Genomic DNA, 23,352 nt, shown 5'->3' on the forward strand with positions numbered 1-23,352 from the left:
AACAGGAGCGGTCCCAGCACCGACCCTTGCGGAACTCCGCTCGTGACCCATTGCCAGTCTGAGTAATGGCCCTTTATTCCAACCCTCTGTTTCCTGTCCGCCAGCCAGTTTTTGATCCATCGGTGGACCTCCCCTTGCACCCCGTGGTTCCATAGCTTCCTTAGCAGTCTTTCATGTGGTACCTTGTCGAAGGCTTTTTGGAAATCAAGGTAAATGATGTCTATAGATTCCCCTTTATCCACCTGGCTGTTTACCCCCTCAAAGAAATATAATAAGTTAGTGAGGCATGACCTGCCCTTGCAGAAGCCATACTGGCTCGGCTTTTTCTGCCCAGTGTTTTAATGAGGTAACATAGGATGCCAATGGGCACCATATTAATTTAAATATATTACCATGTCCTATATTTTCAGCATTTATTCTTTCAAATCTATAACTAGAGCAAAGACTTGCCCACCAGAATGAAAAATTTAAACGATCACAGTTCTTCCAATTTTTTGAGTGATCATCCGGATGGCTATCCCTGTCATTATAAGGAAAAGACGCCCTTTATATTGATCTATAAGGGGCATAACATGTAAAATTGTACCACAAATGACTGCATCATACGTTAGAACAGTGGTCTCAAATTCAAACCTTTTGCAGGGCCACATTTTGGATTTGTAGGTACTTGGAAGGCCTCTGAAAAAAATAGCTAATGTCTTATTAAAGAAATGACAATTTTGCATGAAGTAAAACTCTTTATAGTTTATAAATCTTTCCTTTTGGCTTAGTCTTAATAATAATATTGTAATTTATAGCTAAAGAGACATATGATCAAGAAACTGTTTTATTTTACTTTTGTGATTATAATAAACATACCGAGGGCCTCAAAATAGTACCTGGCGGGCCGCGAGTTTGAGACCACTGCGTTAGAGGAATTGATGATTCTAAAATTTTATTAATTCTACCCCATATTGACTTCCACAAATTGAGTATCAAAGGACAATAGAACAACATGATCCAGTGTCCCAATGTCTAAATGACAGTGCTAGCATCTATTAGATTTAGAATTATCTAATTGATGCAACTTAACTAGGGTCCAAAAAGATCTATGTAACTGAAAAAAACATGTTTTTCAGTTTTATATTTAATGAAACATTTTGTTCCTTCTACCATTGTGTCTGCATGAACAATTGTTTCTTTCCTTTTGGAATTTGTGGACTTCTACCAGTTTCTTTTCTGGGTCTATGCCTTTCCTTGTGCACTAAAGCATCATTATTATTACAATTGTTTAGGGCTGCATTTTGATTAAAAATTTTAATCATGATTGATCATGTGATTAGAACATTTTAAATCTTACAATTAAATCGTAAAGGGGATGGGACTTGATATACTGCTTTTTCTATGTGGTCTACACAATGAAAGCAGTTTAGAGGGTGCAGTGAAGTGTTACGTGACTGCCCAGAGTCACAAGGAGCTACAGTGGGAATTGAACTCGCACAACCTCAGAGTGCTGAGGCAGCTGCTCTAACCACTTGGTCACTCCTGGGGCATAGCCAGCAATCACAGGAGAGACTGGAGGGGCATGCACTTCCTCTCACTCCTTCCCATATTAGGCATTATACCTGTGCTGCGACAGATGCCGAAATCTCCCCAATCAAAAAAATCCATTGTCAAAGCTACTTCCTTGTGATGCTTTAAGATTGAAGAAGTCATAGGGGTGCTTCCAGGACACTGATGCCTTCACTCCCTGAGCATGTCAGTTTATGCATGAACTGAGCATGCTTGGGTGTGTAAGTGTTGGTGGCTGGAGACATGTCACTGACTCTCCAAGGCAGTATAAAGAGGAAGGGGACAACTCAGGCAGCAGATTTCTTTGGCTGATGAATTGAGCATTCCATCTGCCGTGGACAGTGTCAGGTGGGAGTTTGGGGGTGCTGGCAGGAGGGATTGGGCATCCCTCCTGCTGTGGACAGTGTCGTGGAGAGGGAGGTTCGGGGGTGGCGGCAACAGAGAATGGGCATCCTTTCTGCCGGGCGACATGTGGTGGGATTTGTGGGTTCCTTGCTCTCTCTATTTTACTCTCTCCCTCCCCTGCCCCATATCCAATGCTCTCTCTCCCTCCCTCCCACCTAGCCCCAGGTCCAATGTGTTCTCTTCTCTTCTTCCCTCCCTCCCCTTTAGCCCTAGGTCCAATTCTTTTTCTCTCTCTCTCTCTTGTTCTCCCTTCCCTCAGGTCCAATTATCTCTCTCCCATCCCCCCATATGGTCCAGAATCTTTTTCTCCATAATCTACTATGGCTCAATACCCACCCCTGTATCCCACTGCAGCTCAGTGAACCCCCCAACCCCACTGTAGCTTGATGACCCATACCCGGCTTACCCTTAAACCAAGATTTTTTTTCTCTCGGCCAGCTGCAGCCCTACTGAAAAGCAGCCTGCAGCCTGCCCTTGGCCTATCCCTCTGACTACGCTGTCTCTGAAAATAGGAAGTTATGTCAAAAGGAGGGGATGGGTCAGAGAGAGAGAGAGAGGCCCAGTGCAAGCCACAGGTAGGGTCTAACCTGATTTAAGGGTAAGCCTGCTGTGGGGTGGGGGTCTTTGAACTATGGTGGTGTGTGGAGAGGACTGTGTGAAGAGAAAGGGTGGAAGGCAGTCAGGCATGCAGAAAGTGGGCTGCCTGTGATTAATAATTGCAATTAATGTTTTAAATCTCAAATTGATAATACGTTAATCAAAGCATTAACCATGATTAACATGCAGCTCTACTATTATTATTATTATTGTGGTTTTGGACAGCTTGCCAGATATGCTTGGCTGGGTTTGGCATTCTAAATATCAAGTCCTTTATAAGAACCTATGAAGTATCAATGTGGGATGTGGGTAATTCCAAGCAGCACAGTGTTCTGTAGTTGAAAAATGGTGATTTTGTCAATTCCTAGTGCATTCAGATGTTGTCCCAGGTCTTTCGTATTTCTCCAAAGTAAGTAAACTAATTTCTCATCAAACTGTGTGGTCTTTGGAGATTCAGACCCATGACCATGTTTGCCAGAAACAAAGGGAGTTGCAACTGGACCACAGAATAATAATAGATCAGGAGCAAGCATGACAAACTAATTGCATATTTTGACTAATAGCAAATGTAGACTATACCTTGAAAAAGATGAAACCATTACCGTAACTATTAGTGGATGTGGTAAAATCACCCAGACTGACTACAAACAGGCATCAAGACGGGTAGCCATATGATACATTAGTCTGTGCAAAAAGTATGACTTTAAGTCAACAAATACTGGTATAACCACCATATAGAAAAAGTAGTAGAAAATGTTAATTTTATATCTGAATTCAAATGTACAAACATTTGGAGCACAACCCATCCAACATCACAGTAATAAAAAATACTGTGATTTTAAAAAATCAATATTGCAGTATTAGGAGACACAAAAATTTGAGACAAAGAAATGGAAACAAAAAATGACTGAACTACTAAGACCTAACAATTCCAACAGCAAGACGCTGAAACAAGCCTTGGTGGGTTACCCTTATTTTTGTAGAACTCTGAGGCAGTAAGGTTGGTTATATTTCTACAAAACCTTGAAATTTCAGATTTGACGACAGTTGACTTACAAAACAGTTTTCATGCGTTCAGGTTATATTTTGAAACAATACCTGGATAATTGCTAAGCTTCTGGGTGAAGCTCAAATTCTCTGGTGATAATGGGTACATTTTTGCGCTATGTATTATGAATAATAATAAATCACCTGGTGCTGCCCACATCCTGTACCGATACCTCTTGGAAAGGACTCAATATTCAGTGGACCAAACCCAGCCCGGAGCGTCTGGCAGGCTGTGTGAAAATCATGACAATAATAATCATAAATAATTATTCTGGTTTCACTTAGCCTGCCAAATGTTTTTGGCTGGGATTAGCATTCTAAAAATTGAGTCCTTCCCAAGACCTAGATATTTTGAGGTATTGATGCAGCCTATGTATAAGTCCCAAACAGTGCAGCTTTCTGTAGAAAGTTTGATAGACATTGCGCTGGGAGATCAATTCCAACCCGCAGTCCAAGAGTTGCAGAGATCCAGCACTTTTGTGAGCACTTGCTCCACCCTCTTGGACTGAGAGCTAGTAAACATATCAAGTTTCAATTTCTGCAAGCAATCTGGGCAGAAATCTTTCAGTTGCTCTACTTTGTTTCTAATTTTTTTCGCTTAAAGTTAATTTTCTTTGGTGGCTTCAGTACCTTGAGACTCCTTCAGGTGGTCCCCAGTCGGAAAAAAGGACACAGTCCCATGGAGCTAGACTGTTGCTTCACAGATAAACTCTATTGGAGTCAGCCTGCTGTGTGCCACCCTTCTAGAACTTGGGGTCCCTCTGACCTCAACTTACCTCCAGACTCTCTGACTCCTCCAATCTTGTTAGCCACTAAATGGCTTAACAAAATGGATCACTCAATCCAACTAATTATCCCGTCTTCGTTACTCCCAATACCAAATGCCTCTGCTCTGCCTTATTGAACACCGCAGTATGTATTACCACCGTATGTAACACTGCTGTATGTAACTCCGCTGTATGTAACTTACAGCAAATGTAACTTCACTGCAAATGTAACCTAGCTGTAAAACTAACTTCACTGTAAATGTAGCATCGCCGAAAATGTAACTTTGCTGTAAATGTACAGTCTCTTCATCTCTTAACCGCATAGAACTTCCATGGTAATGCGATATACAAGAATAAAGTTATTATTATTATTATTATATTAGTTAACAGATGGTGATTTTATCAATTTCTACTCCAAATGTTGTTCCAGATATATCACTTTTGATTCAAGGGCACCAATGGGTACAAGGGCCATATATATGAGTTTAAGCCAAAGTTGCTCAACTTCAGTCTATATTTTTTTATGTTCTCCAACTGTTTGCATGCCGGGTTAGCGGCAGGCAGCATGTGAGAGTCACTGCCAATACAATGACCTGAAGAAGCAAACCTTGGAGTACAGGGGAGGAGAGGAAGGAAAGTTGGTGGCAGGGGGCACCAACAAATGGATAGCAGCTACTTGAAGGAGAATTAGCAGACAACAGGAAAGCAGAAAAAAGAAACTGGAACCAACATGATGGAAAAATAAAACATCCAGACAACAAAGGTAGAAGAAAACCATTTTATTTTAATTATTTTAAATGGAATATGGATAATAATTAGAAAAAATATTGTTTAAATTTTGACAAATAAACTTGTAGAATATGCTAATTATGTGCACAGAATTCTGCCAGGAGTAAACAAAGAGTTAGAAAGGGGTGAGAGGGAGAAATCTTCAATATGGTAGAGGGGAAGGAGACATGCATGGATAAGAGAGAGAGAAAAATATTGGACACTAGCTGATGCCCCGGCTTTGCACGGGTATTTAATTATAGCAATAACACAGTAAATGGATAGAAATAAAGATAGTTTATAGTGGTGAATGAAATTATTTTTTTACAGCTTTATAAAAAGTACAATATTCAAATTATAATGTGAAATATTTGACAAAATGAATACAATACAACTAACACAAAACTTGATTATAAACAACAATTTTAGTTTCACCTCCAGGAGCAAGAACATATAAATTCTTGGGTGAACCCAACCTTGATCAAGCAACATAGAGTTGTCCATGGGAAAAACAGGGGGATCTTAAATCCACTCCACAATAGTCTGTCCCTGTGATTTGTTGATTGTGATAGAGAATGCAAGTCTCACTGGAATTTGCAATCTCTTAAACTGAAAAGGAAGATCTGTTGGAATAAGTGGCATCCAAAAGTTTCAATATTGATTTAAACAACTCAATATGTGGAAACTCAGGTTGAAAAGAAACTCCATGCAGTTTGTTCCCGTTTCAGAATGGAATCTGTGTTCCTAGTTCAGGATATGTGAGTACTCATGTCATGTAATAACATTATGAACTGGGGTGCATGAAGGAAACAGTTACAAACACAGTTAGAACATACAAACTCTATATGTATGGTGTCCGTGGTAGAATAGAAACGATGTCCCTAGTGGTTATAGTGTCATAGAAAGTGTTTTATAGTTGGAATTACTGTGAGAATGGCAGCTATTTACATTTTTTCCATTGACATGAATGGGTAAAATCTGATTTTCTGTTTGTAGCTCCGCACACGTGTGCAGGTGGGCCGCGAGACCCCCAGAACATATCACCCTAGGTAGTGAGGGATCTGCATACCAAGTTTAGTTCAAATCGGGCAAGCCGTTTTTGCGTTGGCAGCTTTTTACATTTTTGCCATTGACATGAATGGGTGAAATCTGATTTTCTGTTTGTAGCTCCGCCCACGTGTGCAGGAGGGCCGCGAGACCCCCAGAACATATCACCCTAGGTAGTGAGGGATCTGCATACCAAGTTTCGTTCAAATCGGGCAAGCCGTTTTTGCGTAGGCAGCTTTTTACATTTTTGTCATTGACATGAATGGGTGAAATCTGAATTTCAGTTTGTAGCTCCGCCCACGTGTGCAGGTGGGCCACGAGACCCCCAGAACATATCATCCCAGGTAGTGAGGGATCTGCATACCAAGTTTAGTTCAAATCGGGCAAGCCGTTTTTACGTTGGCAGCTTTTTACATTTTTGCCATTGACATGAATGGGTGAAATCTAATTTTCTGTTTGTAGCTCCGCCCACGTGTGCAGGTGGGCTGCTAGACCCCCAGAACATATCACCCCAGGTAGTGAGGGATCAGCATATCAAGTTTTGTTCAAATCGGGCAAGCTGTTTTTGCGTTGGCAGCTTTTTATATTTTTTCCATTGACATGAATGGGTGAAATCTGATTTTCTGTTTGTAGCTCCGCCCACGTGTGCAGGTGGGCCGCGAGACCCCCAGAACATATCATCCCAGGTAGTGAGGGATCAGCATACCAAGTTTCATTCAAATCGGTCAAGCCGTTTTTGCATGATCGCGGCACATACATACATACACACATACATACCTCCGATTTTATATATATAGATAGGGTGGAGGGCAAGGAGAGATGGAGCAGGGGAGAGAGAAAGAAATATTGCACATAATAATGGATGGGAGGAAGGGAGAGATTCTGCATGAAGGAGAAAAGAGCGATTTCACCCAGAGTAGAAGGCAGGGAGAGAGAAAAATATTGCACATAATAATGGGCAGCACTATTGCAGAATAGGGTTACCAGACGTCCAGATTTATCCGGACATGTCCTCTTTTTAGAGGACTGTCCGGGCATCTGGACGGCTTTGCAAAACCCGGCACTTTGTCCGGGTTTTGAAAAGCTGTTGAGATCAGGGCCGAGTTTGGAGTGCATTGAGGGGTAGATTCAAGAAAGTATGCCACAAATTGGGCATGAAAACTATGGCCACTATGGGCCAGATTCTGTAAATGGCACCTAAATCGGTACCACCTACAAAATCAGTGCCACCCATGTATCAGTCATGCTTAGATGTTGTTTACAGACTCGCGCCTAATGGCACCTAGCAGAAAACGTAGGCGTTTGCAATGTAGGCCAGGGTTTTACTGGTCTACATTGCAGACACCTAAGTTCTTTTGAGAATCGCATCTAACGGCACCTAAAATCGTGTTTCAAGTTTCTTTATTTTTGATATATTGTCTATCAAAACAAGTGTCTAAACGGTGCACAATATAATGAGATTAAAAAAGAAATTAAAAAAAGGTGAATAAAAGCAATATCTTATCAAATATTAAAAATACTAGATGAGTTCACATTGACGTACATGGAACAAAAGGGAAGTAGGGGAGGGGAAGTTGTTAAATACATCGAAGTAAAGATAAGAAAAAAGGGTAGTAAATAGAGATCGGTGATACATTAGGAAGGGGATCGCTTCAAGAGAAGCATTTTGATGTTTCAAGGCTTCACGAGAATTGAGGGTTTGAGAAGCAAGAGCTGGTGCTAAAAAGTATAGGCGCCTTTAAAGGAGAAAAGTTTTTAAGTTTAGCTTATCAGCCCATAACCAAGCCTACTTTGACCTTAGGTACCTCCTTAGACGTGATTACAATGCCTAACTTCATAGGCATCTACCAGCACCTACTTTTTAAAAAATGAGTTTTTAAATGGCGCAATCACTACGCCAATTAAAAACAATGAAAGCAATTAAGTTAGGTGGTGGTATGGCACTGTTTATAGAATCTGGCCCTAAGTGCCGATTCTATAATGTACGCAAAATTGCCATTTTAGAATAGAATGTAAGTCAGCATGTGCATGCCTAATTTTAGATACAAACACTTACACCATGCCACAGGCTGGTGTAAATGGTCGCACCTTAAGTTGGCAGCTGGGTGCATGATAGTATTCTATGAGAACTTACGTGCACAACTTCAAGACACACTCCTGATCCACCCCCTTTGTGAGTTGCGCACTATGGGGCTCATTTTCAACACATTAAGATGTCCCAAAAAATGACAAAGTGGCATTTGGACGTGTTAATTGCCAAAACGTCCAAATCACCATTTTTGAAATCTACTTCCTAGATGTTTTCTAAGCTATCTGTCTGCAGTGCATCTAAATCTCAAGGGGGCATGTTGTGGAATGTTTTGGGCGGGATTAGGACTTGAACGTATTGCAGCGATAGTCAAACATTTCACTTCCAGGGCATCCAGGGCATCATTTAGATGTTTGCAGCTAGACCTGTTTTAAGAACGAATAAGGGTCAAAAAAGATGCCTAAATTGACCAGATGATTAATGGAGGGATGAAAGCATAACCTCGTCATACTCCCCCAGAGGTCATTGACCTTCTCCCAACCTCCAAAGATCTGAATGAAATAGAACATATCTGTCTTTCTGACAGCAATAGATGTAATGGATAGTCCTATTAGAGCAGCAAACAAGTGTCTGAAGTAGTTCAGTGGTCAGTACAGTGGACTCTAGAGAAGAGGGACCCAGGCCCATATGCCACCCTAACTTGTACACTTGTGGTGGAAAGTGTGAGCCCACCAATACCCACACAAACTTGTACTGTCATATAGGTGACACCTGCAAGCATAAGGGCTATTGGTGTGGTAGACAGGTACAGTTAGTTTTGGGTGAGGCATGAAAGGCTCCCCGTACAATGTAAGAGGATTATTGTGGGATGCGAAATTTGCACAATTCCCCCTTTTGAGTGCTCCACTGCTCTGCTGGCAAGTCTGTGTGATCAGTCTAATAAAAAGGCTGGTCCCTCCTATATGCAAATGGCTTGTTTTCTACATTTATAGCCCAATAAACACAGTATGCCAATCCTCTGCATAAGATAAGTAGTTTTGTACTATTGTCTGATTTATCATTCTTTGCATTGCACAAAGACATTTTGAATTTGGCAAAAAGGAGGTTTTTTTTTTTAATGCCCATGAGGTTTTGTTGGGGCAGGCCCTGAGCCTCTGTGGTAGCTGGCTTGCGCTATATTTTCTGAGCTTTTTCCTCCTTTTTTGCATTTAAAATAACTTGTGCAGACCAATTTGGATTGGTTTGTGATTGTTAGATTCTAGTGAAGTTTACATTTATTGCACCATATTTGGTGATAGTGTTATGATGTGATTATTGTTTTGTACATTTTTCATTTAGATGTTTTATTTTTGAAATGGCCAAAAAAGATAGATGCACTAAAGGTGACCATGTCTAGAAAGGACATTTTTGGGAAAAAAAAAAAAAGAGAGACAGATGTATTGCGGTTTTGAAAATGGACATTTTCTCTACCCGATTTTTGGATGTGCTTCACATATCGAAAATGGCTCTCTATAGCATTTAGGTGCAAATTTATACAATAGTGCTCGTGCAGTTACGCATGTACCTACCTACAAATTAGTGACAATTAATTGTAGCAGTTTTCTAGGTCTCACCGTGTCTGAGTATCAATACAGTTACAATAAAGCAGCAAAAAAAAACAAAAAAAAATTCTACTTTTTGTCATTTCTGTTTTAATATCCTCTTCACTCTCTTCTTTCCATCCGTCTGTTCTCTCTCTCCCTTCCATGCATCTGCCCTTTTATCCATTGTGTCCCCATCCCTCCCCTGAAAACTGCTACAATCATGACGCCAACCGCGGAAGCCTAAGAGAACACAATGCCACTTAAAAGCTATTATTGGAACTTAATGTCAATTGGCGCCTAATTTAACAATTATGTTAGGTGTGCAACTGGCATTATTCTATAACTTGCATGCCCAAATTTGAACACTAGTTGGAAACTTGGGTGTGCAGCTTTATAGAATCCGAGGGTTAATGTGTTTTCATCGTATTGCCATGCTGAAGGAGTAGCTTCAATAAATAAATATCTAACTTCAGCTGGAGTCTTTGGAATTTACTTTAATTTGGAGCAGTCTGCCCCAAAGTTTCCCTTTGGAAGGCCTCAGAGCACAGAGTTCAGCTACTCTTACCAACATAACTACAAAGCCTTCTGCTTGTGTTCCTGTCAGACAGGTTTTTAAAAGTTGTGGGATCCTCTTTCCTGGCTCATTATTTAACCTATTACAGCTGTTTTCTAGACAGAAACAATCAACGCCTTGTTTATACATACAGGGAACATCTTATGGCAAACACAAGTCAAATTTTGTGTAGCAATGAATTCAAATTGAGTAACAAGGTTTAAATATAAGAGAATGATTACATCTTTTCCTAACCTTTCTGTGTCTGCCATTTCTTTTCAGTTTCACGTTCTTTTTATTTAGGAACTTTTATCTCCTTTCATTCCCTTCAAACTTCTGATTTTGTCCTGTTAACTGTTTTCTAGATTTTGCTTTTTCCTTTGGCAAATAAATAAGAACATAAGAACTCAAGAATTGCCGTTGCTGGGTCAGATCAGTGGTCTATCGTGCCCAGCAGTCTGCTCCCGCGGCGGCCCTTAGGTCAAAGACCAGTGCCCTAACTGAGTCTAGCCTTACCTGCTTACGTTCTGGTTCAGCAGGAACTTGTCTAAATTTGTCTTGAATCCTTGGAGGGTGTTTTCCCCTATAACAGCATCCGGAAAAGCGTTCCAGTTTTCCACCACTCTCTGGGTGAAGAAGAACTTCCTTACGTTTGTACGGAATCTATCCCCTTTTAACTTTAGAGAGTGCCCCCTGTTCTCCCTACCTTGGAGAGGGTGAACAACCTGTCTTTATCTACTAAGTCTATTCCCTTCATTATCTTGAACGTTTCGATCATGTCCCCTCTCAGTCTCCTCTTTTCAAGGGAGAAGAGGCCCAGTTTCTCTAATCTCTCACTGTATGACAACTCCTCCAGTCCCTTAACCATTTTAGTCACTCTTCTCTGGACCCTTTCAAGTAGTACCGTGTCCTTCTTCAAGTACGGCGACCAGTGCTTGATGCAGTCAGTATTTCAGGTGGGGGCTTACCATGGCCCGGTATAGCGATATGATAACCTTCTCCGATCTGTTGGTGATCCCCTTCTTAATCATTCCTAGCATTCTGTTCGCTCTTTTCATCACATCCGCACATTATGCAGATGGCTTCATTGACTTGTCGACCAGTACTCCCAAGTTTCTTTCCTGGGGGGTCTCTCCGAGTACTGCACCAGACACATCCTGTATTCTTGTATGAGATTTTTTGTTACTGACATGCATCACTTTACACTTATCCACGTTGAACCTCATTTGTTAGAACGATGCCCATTTCTCAAGTTTGATTATGTCACGTTGCAGATCTTCGCAATCCCACTGTTTCTTCACTACTCTGAATAACTTCGTATCGTCTGCAAATTTAATCACCTCACTCGTAGTACCAATGTCCAGATCGTTTATAAAGATGTTGAAGAGCACGGGTCCAAGCACCGAGCCCTGCGGCACCCCACTGGTGACGCTCTTCCAGTCCGAGTATTGTCCATTTACCCCCACTCTCTGTTTCCTATGCTCCAGCCAGTTTTTAATCCATATGAGTATTTCACTCTCAATTCCATGGCTCGCAATATTCCAAGTAATCGTTCTGTTGATTGTAACCTGCTTAGAATTGTGGATGGCTTGGCATGATGTTTTTTTTAATTAAAAAAAATATACAGATTCAAAACACTTTACAAAAAATACCCATATTAAAACATTCACAGCATGCAACATAGCACACAAGAATGTATAAGCAAATCTTGAAAAAGTTTCTATTTGTTTGAAGGCATGGAGGGGCATAATCAAAAATCATGTCTAAGTCCATTTTGGGCCTAAGTTACTAATTGCCCAAAGTCAGCAGTGTCTAAAGTCCATTCTTGAAAAATACATCCAAAATTATTTTTTTCTCGAAAATCATCTACTTGTATGACCAGCTGTTTGATCGTCCAGACTTCTAAGTCATCTATCGTTATACCCCATTCTCATCCAATAAATCATCCAAGTCAAAAATGTCCAAAACATTTTGCATATGGGTGGGGTCAGCAAAGTGATGGACTTGCAACAGAGTAGTGGGGCACATTACAGGGTACTGCTGTGAACTTCACAAAAAGGGTGCCACATATGTCCATTATTCTAATTTGTATTTTATCTGTATCCCATGTATTAGCTCACCTTGTTGTGAACTGCCTAAAACTTTTTTGATAATCGGTATATAAGAATAAAATTTGTATTATTATAAACATCTCACTACAACTTCCTTGCAGGTCATGGTGAGCCCCCCAAACATCCCCAAAACCTACTAGATCTACCTGTCTACCACCCCCAATAGCCCTTATGGATGCAGGTGCCACCTATATGGCAGTACAAAAGGGTTTTGGTGGGTGCACATGTTTCACCATGAATGCAGTAGTTAGAGTGGCTTATGGGCCTGTGTCCTCCTTTCTATGGTTCACTAGCCCACCCCCCAGACCACTTAAGCCACCTATGAGCAACTCTACTAGGCTTTCCTATGCCAGGTTCTGGATGATGTTCTGAAGGCAGATATGTTTTTAATCCGATTTTTATGTGTGTGTGTTGTGTGTGTGTGGGGGGGGTGTCAGCGATCATTGGGGAAGTGTGTGTGGGTAATGCCACAGTCTGTACCCCTGGATAGCGCAGCGGGCCCTGTGACTAACGAATACTGAGCTTGCGTGATCCCCACTAACTTAGGGAATCCTTCAGGTTTAAAGTCTGTTGTTTGCAATAGGGCTGCAGGTAAATATTCCCTTTCCTTCTGAGAGAATAAAGACTGACAACAAAGCAGGTTTCCAGCTTTTATTCTGGAATTTATCCACATCTTGGGGTTTGTTTGTTTTTTTTTTTTTTTTACAACTCTGCTAAGCTAACTACTTTCACCACATTCTCTGGTAATAAATTCCAGAGTTTAATTACACATAGAGTGAAGAAATATTTTCTCTGATGTGTTTTAAATCTGCTACTTAGTAGCTTCATTACATGCCCCCTTGTTCTAGTATTTTTTGACAGAGTAAATAAGCGATTCAACATCTACCCACTCAGTATCTTATAGATCCCTATCATGTCTCCCCTGGGTTATCTCTTCTCCTAGCTGTTTTAGCATTTTCTCATAAAACTGTTGGGTTATCCCAGCTATATTTAGTGGTGAAAATACTATACCACTTTATTTATATAGCACCTTTGGATATGCACAGTACAGTGGTAATAAATTTTCAGCTGCAACATATCCCTGCCTGAAGAAGCATACAATCTAAGTAGGTAACCGAAGCAATGGGAAATAAGGGCTGGATTCAGTAAATTTAAGTCATGGATATGACATACCGCCTTTCTGTGGGTACAATCAAATTGGTTTACATATGCTAAAGGTGAGGTTCCCATTTCTGTACATAACAGCATACTGCATGTTACATGAGTTGCTTCCACTTTAAGTGCTCACACAGCAGCTCTGTGGCTGGCACTAGATACAGGTGCCTACATTTTAGGGCACCAATGCCTTTTATGATGAGCTTTCGAAGGTAACACTTCTTTTTCAGATCAGCAAAAATGACACCTACCAGACAAGACTTAACAGAGATCTGGACTTGCTTTCCCACTATAAAGACATTTAAAACTGCGCTGCCAGCTTTCTGTCTCCCACCCACTCCTCTTCCTATCCCTGAAATGCTTTCATGTTTTCCTCATATATACTGATATTTGTCTACATTTACTTTTTTCTGATCTGAAGAAGAAGGGTTACCTTCGAAAGCTCATCATAAAATGCATTGAGTTAGTCCAATAAAAAAAGGTATCACCTTATTTCCTTTGTTTTTTTTTGTTTTTGTTTTATCTCTTTATATTATCTTATTTAAAGTAAATGTTTGGGTTAACAATTAAAGACCTTTAATTTCAAGGAATAATTGGACAAATTCAGCACAAGTAAAAGGAGGCTCATGTATCAGAAGCAGTCTGTACATCGAGTGTGACTATTGAATCCAGGTGAAATACCAGGATAATGATGGAGTCCCGCAAAAATATGGAAAATCCTTAGAGATTGGGAAAGTTAGGCAAGAGGCATTCTAGAGATCAAGGGTCCTGGATTTTCATATACTGCCTCTCTGTGGTACAACCAAAGCAGTTTCCATTTATTATACGCAGATACTTTCTCTGTCTAAGTTTTTGCACCTGGTGAAATGGAGGGTTAAGTGACTTGCTCAGGATCACAAGGAACTGCAGTGGAAACTGAATCTATTTCTCCAGGTGCCCAGCTCACGGTGCTAACCATTAGTCTACTCCTCTCAAATTTCTTTGAGTTTAGTGGAGTTAAGCTTCAGTATGTGGTGTTCAAATCATTGGGCAAGAGCCTTGGAAGGAAGGAAATTAGGACTTCTCTCCCAGCAGCTGCACCTCTAGTAACCTGAAAAGAGAGAAAGACCCAGGAAATGGAGCTGGTTGAAGGAATGCAGCAGAACTCCCCCTAGTTAATAGCATAATAGATTTGCCTGCTCAGTACACACATTATTACATTTCAGCCACTTTCCTATTATTACATGCCTTATCGGTTCCAAGCATGTGCTGAATCTCTTAAAATGAGTGGGTGGAGGAAGAGGCTGTGCCTGACAACAGCAATTTGGCTCAAATCATAGTTTTGCCCAAACCGGGTAGGGATCCACTGTCCCCAGGTTCACATTGACTAATTTCCTTATGAAATTTTGAAGTACAATTAGTGGCAAAGGTGCTAGCTAATAGATTATCAAGAATATTGTTCTCGCTCATACATGATTCTCAGATGGGTTTTGTAAAAGCTTGATCCATGGTGAAAAATGTGCAACACATTTTGTCCTCATTGGTCCACAGAAAATTAACAAATCAACAGACGATTTTGATCAGTTTTGACGCTGAAAAAGCTTTCGATAGGGTCCATTGGGATTTCCTATTCGTCACTTTGGGAAAATATGGATTTGCAGGGCGGTTTCTCTCATCGATTACAGCTCTGTATTCATCACCACAGGCTTGGTTGATGTTCTATGGCTGTCAATCAGACAATTTCCCTATAGGTTGGGGCAGAAGACATGGCTGTCCACTCTCACCCTTATTATTTGTGTTGGTGTTGGATCCTCTGATTAGAGACATGCATATCTCAATATTCAGAGGACTTGGATTGGAACAGAATCATTCAAATTAGCAACTTTTGCGGATATTTTGGTTCATCTGTCGGAACCGCACGCCTCACTGGGAGAGTTGTTGGACAGTATATAGGAATACAGAGGTGCATGGAAAAGTATCCCAGTAGAGGTGGTTGAGGCAAAGACAGTGTCTGAATTCAAGAAAGCATTTGGCAGGCATGTGAGATCTCTTCAGGAGAGGAGGAGTGGATACTGTGGATAGGCAGACTGGATGGGCTATTTGGTCTTTATCTGTTGTCATGTTTCTAAAATACTAGCCTCTACTACCTCAACTTGTAGAACATTTTAAGCTTTGCTGTCTTCTCCCATGATTCTTGTAAAGGTAATTTTCAGAGGAATTTTATGCACAGAAGTAGGGTTTTGTGTAAAGATCGTATGAAGTTCAAGAAACAGCTAAAACCCCAACTTTTCGTAGATGCCTTCAAATGATATTTAAAGGGAGGTCATCGACCTAATTGGGGCTATGCTATGCTATTTCCCTTAGGGCTGAGAGATGTTTAATATGGTAAAGAGTTGTAATTTGATGTAATAATATCAACATCAGATTTTGTTTATTTTTGAGACATTATGTTTGTTTCAATACTGTATTATGTATGTATTTACGTATGTGCACCGCTTAGATTTTAAGCGGTTTATAAATTTGTTAAATAAATAAATATCCACATGCACATGTATAGCGAACATTCTAATAAGTATATGTGCTTGTTAGAGAAGTGTTGCCAGAGCCAGATGAAACTCAAGTTACTAAATTCCCTAAGAACTAACTTTTCAATATGATATCCAGTTCCTTAGTTATCGTGCATAGTATGGCAAAATAGAAGGCATTTCTAAAACATATCCTTAAGGGGAAGTGTTGGAATAATGTAGAGATGATGCATACTGTATATAACCCCTGATCGGAAGAGGGATAATGGAGGGCATACAAAGAGTCTTGAGAAGAACATGCTAAGGAGTGTGATATATCTAGAGAACACCCAAAGCAAGTGCAGTCACATGACCACTGCACATGCCTTTGATGTTGCTGCTACGATCTCCCAGAGTTGGGCTAGATGCCCGAAGCAAGCACAAACATGTGACTGCTGCACCTAAGGCCCCCCCCCCCGAAGTAGCAGTATAAATTTGATCTACTAGTGGTATTTGTGCATCTTTATTTAATTTCAGCTTGGACATGTGTTGTGCTTGTATCTTACAGGTATCTAATGTGACAAACCCAATTCCATTTCTGGTTGTGTCCCAAAGATGGGGAGGAAATTCACTAAGTCTCGATGCAGGAGAGCTGATCAAGTTGAAACTCAGACTGTGAAATTAGCTGACTACTACTTATACAGAGAGATTGCATCTGATGAGGACAGGCAGGAAAGCTTTACCCAGTTTAAACCTGTCGCTGACACTGCCAGGAGAAAAGCTTTACCCAATTTAAACCTGTCCCTGACGCTGCCAGGAGATTATCACCTTTCCAGCAGCCTGTCCCTTTAAGAGCCAGGGCTGGAAAGAATGCTGATTGTAGACAAAGGGACCAAGCTAGTGTGTGGAGAGCCCTTCCCCCATCCAGGCTCGAGGGGGAGGGGGTGTGTGTCGCTCCACAGCATAAAGTGAGGCAGTCCAGAGTAGCAAAGGGAGAGAGGCAAGCAAGGACTTCAGCTGTAGCTGATGAGAACCAGGAAGAAAGTGAGTTTCTCTCTGACCAGCCAGAGGAGGCTGGAGAAACAGATTGGCATATGGAGAGACAGAGGAGGTGTTCTCTCCCTCTGGAATCTGTGAGCAGGACCAAAGAGAAGCAATGGACATCCAGGAGAGTCTGGTAGGAGCTGAAACTTTGCCTGTGGAGATGGAAGTGCAGTAAAAACGTGTGTGTTCTGCCTGCAGACGCTGAGCTGCAAGATAAGCTGTGCATTTGAACTATACCTGCTTGTTGCTATGTTTGGGGTTTTTTTTCTCTCTTTGAGGGGAATTTAGTTTTCCTTTTCTAGAATTATGGACTTTGAATATTGTCTTAAAGCATTGATTTTGATTCAAACGTTTGTATGTTTTTCCCTGCTAGCAGCCAGGCTGGGCAATCGCGTTCCTCTCTCACAGCTGTGTGTGTAGTTGCTACAGCAACGTTTCAGAAGGAAACGTACTTAGTATCTCTGCACTTAGCCAGAATGTTGGCTCTGATTTAAACCTCTCTACATGCTGGGCTGTTCTAAGTTTTTCCTTACGATGCCTGTGTTTCTGAGAACAAGTTCTGCGTATAAAGAAACAGCTTATTTAAGGAAAGGTTATGCTGAAATGAAGCCATGTAATGTATGCATGCTATTCTACCCAGTTTGCTGTGAGGTTTTTTTTTCTCTTTTCATTATCTGGCCAAGGACTGGCAGTGCTCATTTTGATTAAACATCTGAGTGAATATTGCAAGCTTAAAGTATATAAACTAACTGCTCTGGCGAAGAGGACTGAGTTATGAATGTACTGTTAAAGTCCAGAAGCAGGGGATTGTGACAAATGTGGAAACGGATTTTGGGTTTTTTTTCTGTATGAGAAATATATGATTTCATGGAATGAGTGTTTGGTTGATACTGCAAAGCTGAAGCCTGTATTATGGTTTATTATGCCAGTGACTGAAATAAAGCTATTGGGGTGGGTTGTTGTGTTTTTTGTTTTTTTTTTTGCCATTTCTGACTAAGACGTATTACTTGCATGACCCTGTTAGGCTGTTAGCCAGCCAGATAAGTCCTGAAGGGTCCTTTAGTTGTAAGGGACACGCTGGGCCAGAAGTTTTGTCACGATCCCTACCCTACCTGGCAGATGGGTTTGTTGAATTGTAGGGCATTACCTATTAAAACAACATTGGTATATGAGTTAGTGGAGAATGGATTTGAAGTAATGTGCTTATCTTATCTTAATGTGGTTAAAAAATGGGTGCAGAGCATTATTTTATTTAATTTTTTTAATCTTTATTGATTTTCAAACTTTGACAGTGCAATACTATTAATTGAACATAAAATACTGCATAAAACGCACTATAAACTACACAAGTAATACATAAAACAATCATTTTCTCCCACCCTCCTTTCAATTAATAATACAATAAGACTTATGATGTGATTACAATATTATAATTAAGTAATTTTAATCCTCAAAATACAGTTCCCTCCCCACACCCACCCACCCTGGATGTGTAAGGAAATCTAAGAAAAGGAGAGATACATGACCCTTATTGTGAGGTAACAAATGTAGTCAATGGACTCCACACTTCATTAAATGAACTACTAAACCCCATACATTCCGCATTCATTCTCTCATATTTATATATGGTACACACATTTGCCCACCAAAATGTGTAATTTATTCTGTCGTGGCTCTTCCAGTTATGTGTGACCATTTGGATAACTATTCCCGTCATGATCAAGAAAAGCATTATTTATATCAATGTGTGCCTCAGGGTTACTCGGTTATCACTTTATCACATGTTGAAAGGAGGGGTAGAGGTATAGCAATTATCTCCACTAACAATGTCTCAGAAAATATGTTGTATGTACCTTTTCTTATTGTGATGACTAGGGGGGGGGGGGCTAGATGCACAAGACTCTCTGATTGTGAACCAATGTTTGCTAAACCAGTTTGACTGGTTTAGCAACCGACAGAATTTGCCGACCAGTGTGGCGGATTTTAAGGCCAGATGGGATAGACATGTGGGATCTATCCGCAAAGATAGATAGCGAGGATCACTGGAGTGGGCAGACTTGATGGGCCGTGGCCCTTATCTGCCGTCTATTTCTATGTTTCTATGTTTCTATGACCCGATTCTCAAAACGGCTCACCACGTGGTTTTCCATGCGGTCGTACATTCTCCAATTCTGGCATGCAAATGACATCATTATTATTAAAATGAGGTCATTAATATTAAAACCAGCCATCCGATCAATGGCCTAACATTGCATGCCAGAATCAGATCAGTAATACCGACCCCCAAAAAATGACAGATCTGCCAGTTTTTTCATTTTTTTTCCTATGGGCACAGATGTGTGTGTAACACAGTGGCCCATAAAAAAAAAAGTCAAGCCGGTCCTCAGCCGTTCCATGATGATCCCCTCCCCCCCAATGAACTGCCAGAATCAAAATAGCCAAAAGGGGGGGGGGGGGCGCTCACAGATTTTAAAATGGGGATAGATATTGTAAGTGTGTGATACATGCACATCTGTGCCTTTAAAAAAAAGAAAAAAAAGCGCCAACGGCTGAATGGCAGGAAGCTGCTTTGGGACTTCCCCTGCCACTCAGCTGTTCAAGCTTACCCAAACAGGTTCGTTGCATTTGTCAAAGTCGCTTTCACAGCGACCAATCTAATGGGATTATGGCGAACCTCTGCGAAAATCATTTGCATGCAAACTTGTTGGAACATTGGTCACTGTTTCAGAATTGGCCCAAAAATCGGCCCACAGTGACCCGTACAGTCTTAGCGATTGTATTTTGTGCATCAAGGCCTAGATGACAAGAGGATAATATTCCTAGCTCTGTTTCATTGTTCGGATTAAATCAGCCAAAGTATGGAATGATATCTATGAAACTCTAGCTGAGATAGCTATGTGTTTTTCCGATATAATCATTATGGGAGACTTTAACTATCACATGAATGATTCAGTGTGTCGCTGGACATTACATTTTCATTCTTGTTTGGTGGATCTGGGTCTTTGCAGTAGGTGCAGGGGCCAACTCATTTGGGGTGGGGGTGGGGTCACACTTTGGACTGGAAATTCTAAGATCTAAAGTATGGGTTCAAGACTGGGAAATTTTGTTGCTCTTCCATTGTCCTCGTAATGGACTGTGCTATAGTGATTTATTCATTAGCTGGCACTGAGCCACTTCTAGAGGAGTTGGAAACACATGAATATACCCCATGTAATTTGCATAAGGTTGACTCCTGGATATTAAGCTTCTGTTTTCTTACATCTCGGAAGCTCTTAAAGATTTGTCTCTGGCAGACTAGGCTGTTTTTAGGAATAAGTATCTGGGGAAAGCTTTGGATAATGTGGCACCCTTATGTCAGAAGTCTGCTTCTAGGAGGAAAGATAACTATTGGTTTTATACTGGTCTCCAGCTGCTGTATCCTAGTACGGCAAGCAGAATAGCTCTGGCATAAATGTCATACACCAGAGCTTAATCATTGTCAAGAAGTTTAGAGATTTTATAACTCTCAGATTAGTTTGTTAAAAAGGACCTTTAATTGCAGTTTGGTTCAGCAATCTGACGATGCCTCACAAAGTAATTTTCACTATTGACTGAACTGAGCACTGGCCCCCAATTCAGGACGGTCTCAATTAGCTCCTGCGGTGGACATTTTGGCTACTTACTTTGTAGAAAGAAAGTGAGAAATGAAAGCCTCTTTTGATTCCTCTCCTGTTAAGGATACTCTCTCTGCCATCAGCGGACAGTCCAATTCCACTAATTTACCAGCAGTCTACCAGGAGAGCGCTAGGATGGTGCTTATGGAAGCAGTACAGCTGTAGCTGATTGGCATTCTTTTAAACTGGTTTAGTCCCTCTGTCTAAATCAGTGGTTCCCAAACCTGTCCTGGGGGACCCCCAGCCAGTCAGGTTTTCAAGATATCCCTAATGAATATGCATGAAAGAGATTTGCATATAATGGAAGTGACAGGTATGCAAATCTCTCTCATGCATATTCATTAGGGATATCTTGAAAACTTGACTGGCTGGGGGTCCCCCAGGACAGGTTTGGGAACCACTGGTCTAAATTATTCTCTTTCATGAATATGACCTTTTGCCAGTTGAATCCTGTACCTTCAAAGTGTTTTAGATTACCAATTCATGGCTTGTTACCTCTGATCGTTTTGATGGCAAATCAGAATGTATTCCCTGGTTTTTTGTCCCCTAGCTGGAAACATGCATAATATAACATAAAAACTTACTTCTATACCATAATACCGTTATTTCTATGTGGTTTACAAAAGTAAAACGGATTACATTTAGATGAAATACTTCAATTGCCTAAAAATCTAGTAAACGGATATGTTTTTAAATGTCGCCTAAATTGTTGAAAAGAACTGGAAGTCGCAACTAAACAATTTAGTTCCTTATTCCAAGGTGCTGCTTGATAAGACAAGAGATGTTGATATCTTTTAAATTTACACCCTTTAACTGATAAAAAAGCAAATAGAGCATGTGAACGTCTAGAGCGTTTTGAATTAACAAATATAAATGAATCCACAAGATAACTGAGTATAAGGCCAGATGATACTTTGAAGCAACTGGTGCGTTCTATCTTAAAAAAAATACAACAAAAAAAATCCAAACATTTGTTAGACCCAGGTGACAGCTAATTATAAATCAGTCGCCAATTTATCTTGTCTTGCAAAATTGGTTGAAAATTTGATAGGAACTCAGCTGGGTTCCTCCATTCCACACAATTGGGTTTTAGGGAGGGACACAGTACAGATACCTTCATTTTAGCACCCCTTAATGAGGTTCATAGTACATTAGAGAGTGCTCACACAATTTTAGAAGTTTTCTTAGATTTAGCACTTGCTTTTGAAGTGGTGGACGATTAGTTGTTGCCTCAATTACATGCAATTGGTGTTTGCATATGTTTCTTGAATGGTTTACCTCTTTCCTAATTGGGCGCTCTTTTTTGGTTATAAGGGGTCCCAAAATATTGGGCTCTTATGCTATGAGATGTGGGGGTTCCTCATGGTTCTGCCCTCTTCTATTCTGTGTTTTTGAGTTCTTTGCCTAGGCAGATGATATACTGCTGGTAGCCAAGGTAGCGCAGAGAAAGGGGGGACAAGATAGAACATTCAAATACATCACGGGTCGCATTGAAGTGGAGGAAGAAATATTTTTTCTTACGGGTCCGACGGCAACAAGAGGGCATCCGCTAAAACTTAAGGGGGGAAGATTTCATGGTGACACCAGGAAATACTTCTTCACTGAACGGGTGATTGATCGATGGAATAAACTTCCACACCAGATGGTCGAGGCTAGTAGCATGCTCGACTTCAAAAGTCGATGGGACAAACAGGTGGGGGTGCTACAGAGTTATGCATAAAAGATGGGTACTCCAGGGAGGGAGGGTTCTTGAGTGGGCAGGCTTGTTGGGCTGCTGGCCCTCTTCTGCCGTCATATTCTATGTTTCACCAAGCTTTGTTCCTCTACAGCAGTATATCGCAAACTATTTGCCTTCCGAGATTTCATGTGTGCCGTGAGACGTCAAGGAGGAGGAGACTGCCTACAGGACGTGCCGCTCACTGTGAGTGAGGACTGTAGGCAGTCAGCCGGCGCCATTGCCTCTCCTTCTCTCCGCCCATCTTCTCTTCTAGCACCCCCACTGGTGGCTCAGGGCTCCGTTAGAGGGCCTTCGCACATGCATGGACCTTGACGTGATGATGTCATGCATGCATGTGACATCATCATGTCAACATCCACGCTCTTCTGGATGCCTCGAGCCATGGCCAAAGCTTGCGAGACACCGCTCTACAGAATTGTCTTCATAGTGTAGCCCATTGGCTTTTTGATCAGTTTAGTTTTGAATATTGCTAAAATGACTTTCTGTTAGATCACAGGACACTTACCTCCATTCTCCATATTCCCGATACTGTTTGGTACACTACACCAGTAACAGTTATGAATGTCTTTAAATATTTAAGGGTTTTAATAGACTCTAAGCTTACTTTGCCTAAACAGATTTCTGTGGTTGTAAGAAAAGGCTTCTGTTTGCTGCGTCGGATTTGTTCAGTGAGACAATTTTTTAATGAGAAACACATTGCACTCTTTGATCATGAACTAGTAATCTCATGGAACAGACCACTCTGCTTCCAGGAAGAAACACACATTCAAACACCCCCTGGTCTTTTCCTTCAACTACAGAATGCTAGACAACGATCCTAC

The sequence above is a fragment of the Geotrypetes seraphini genome, chromosome 3 (genome assembly GCF_902459505.1).
Source record: "Geotrypetes seraphini chromosome 3, aGeoSer1.1, whole genome shotgun sequence".
Classification (NCBI taxonomy): Eukaryota; Metazoa; Chordata; class Amphibia; order Gymnophiona; family Dermophiidae; genus Geotrypetes; species Geotrypetes seraphini.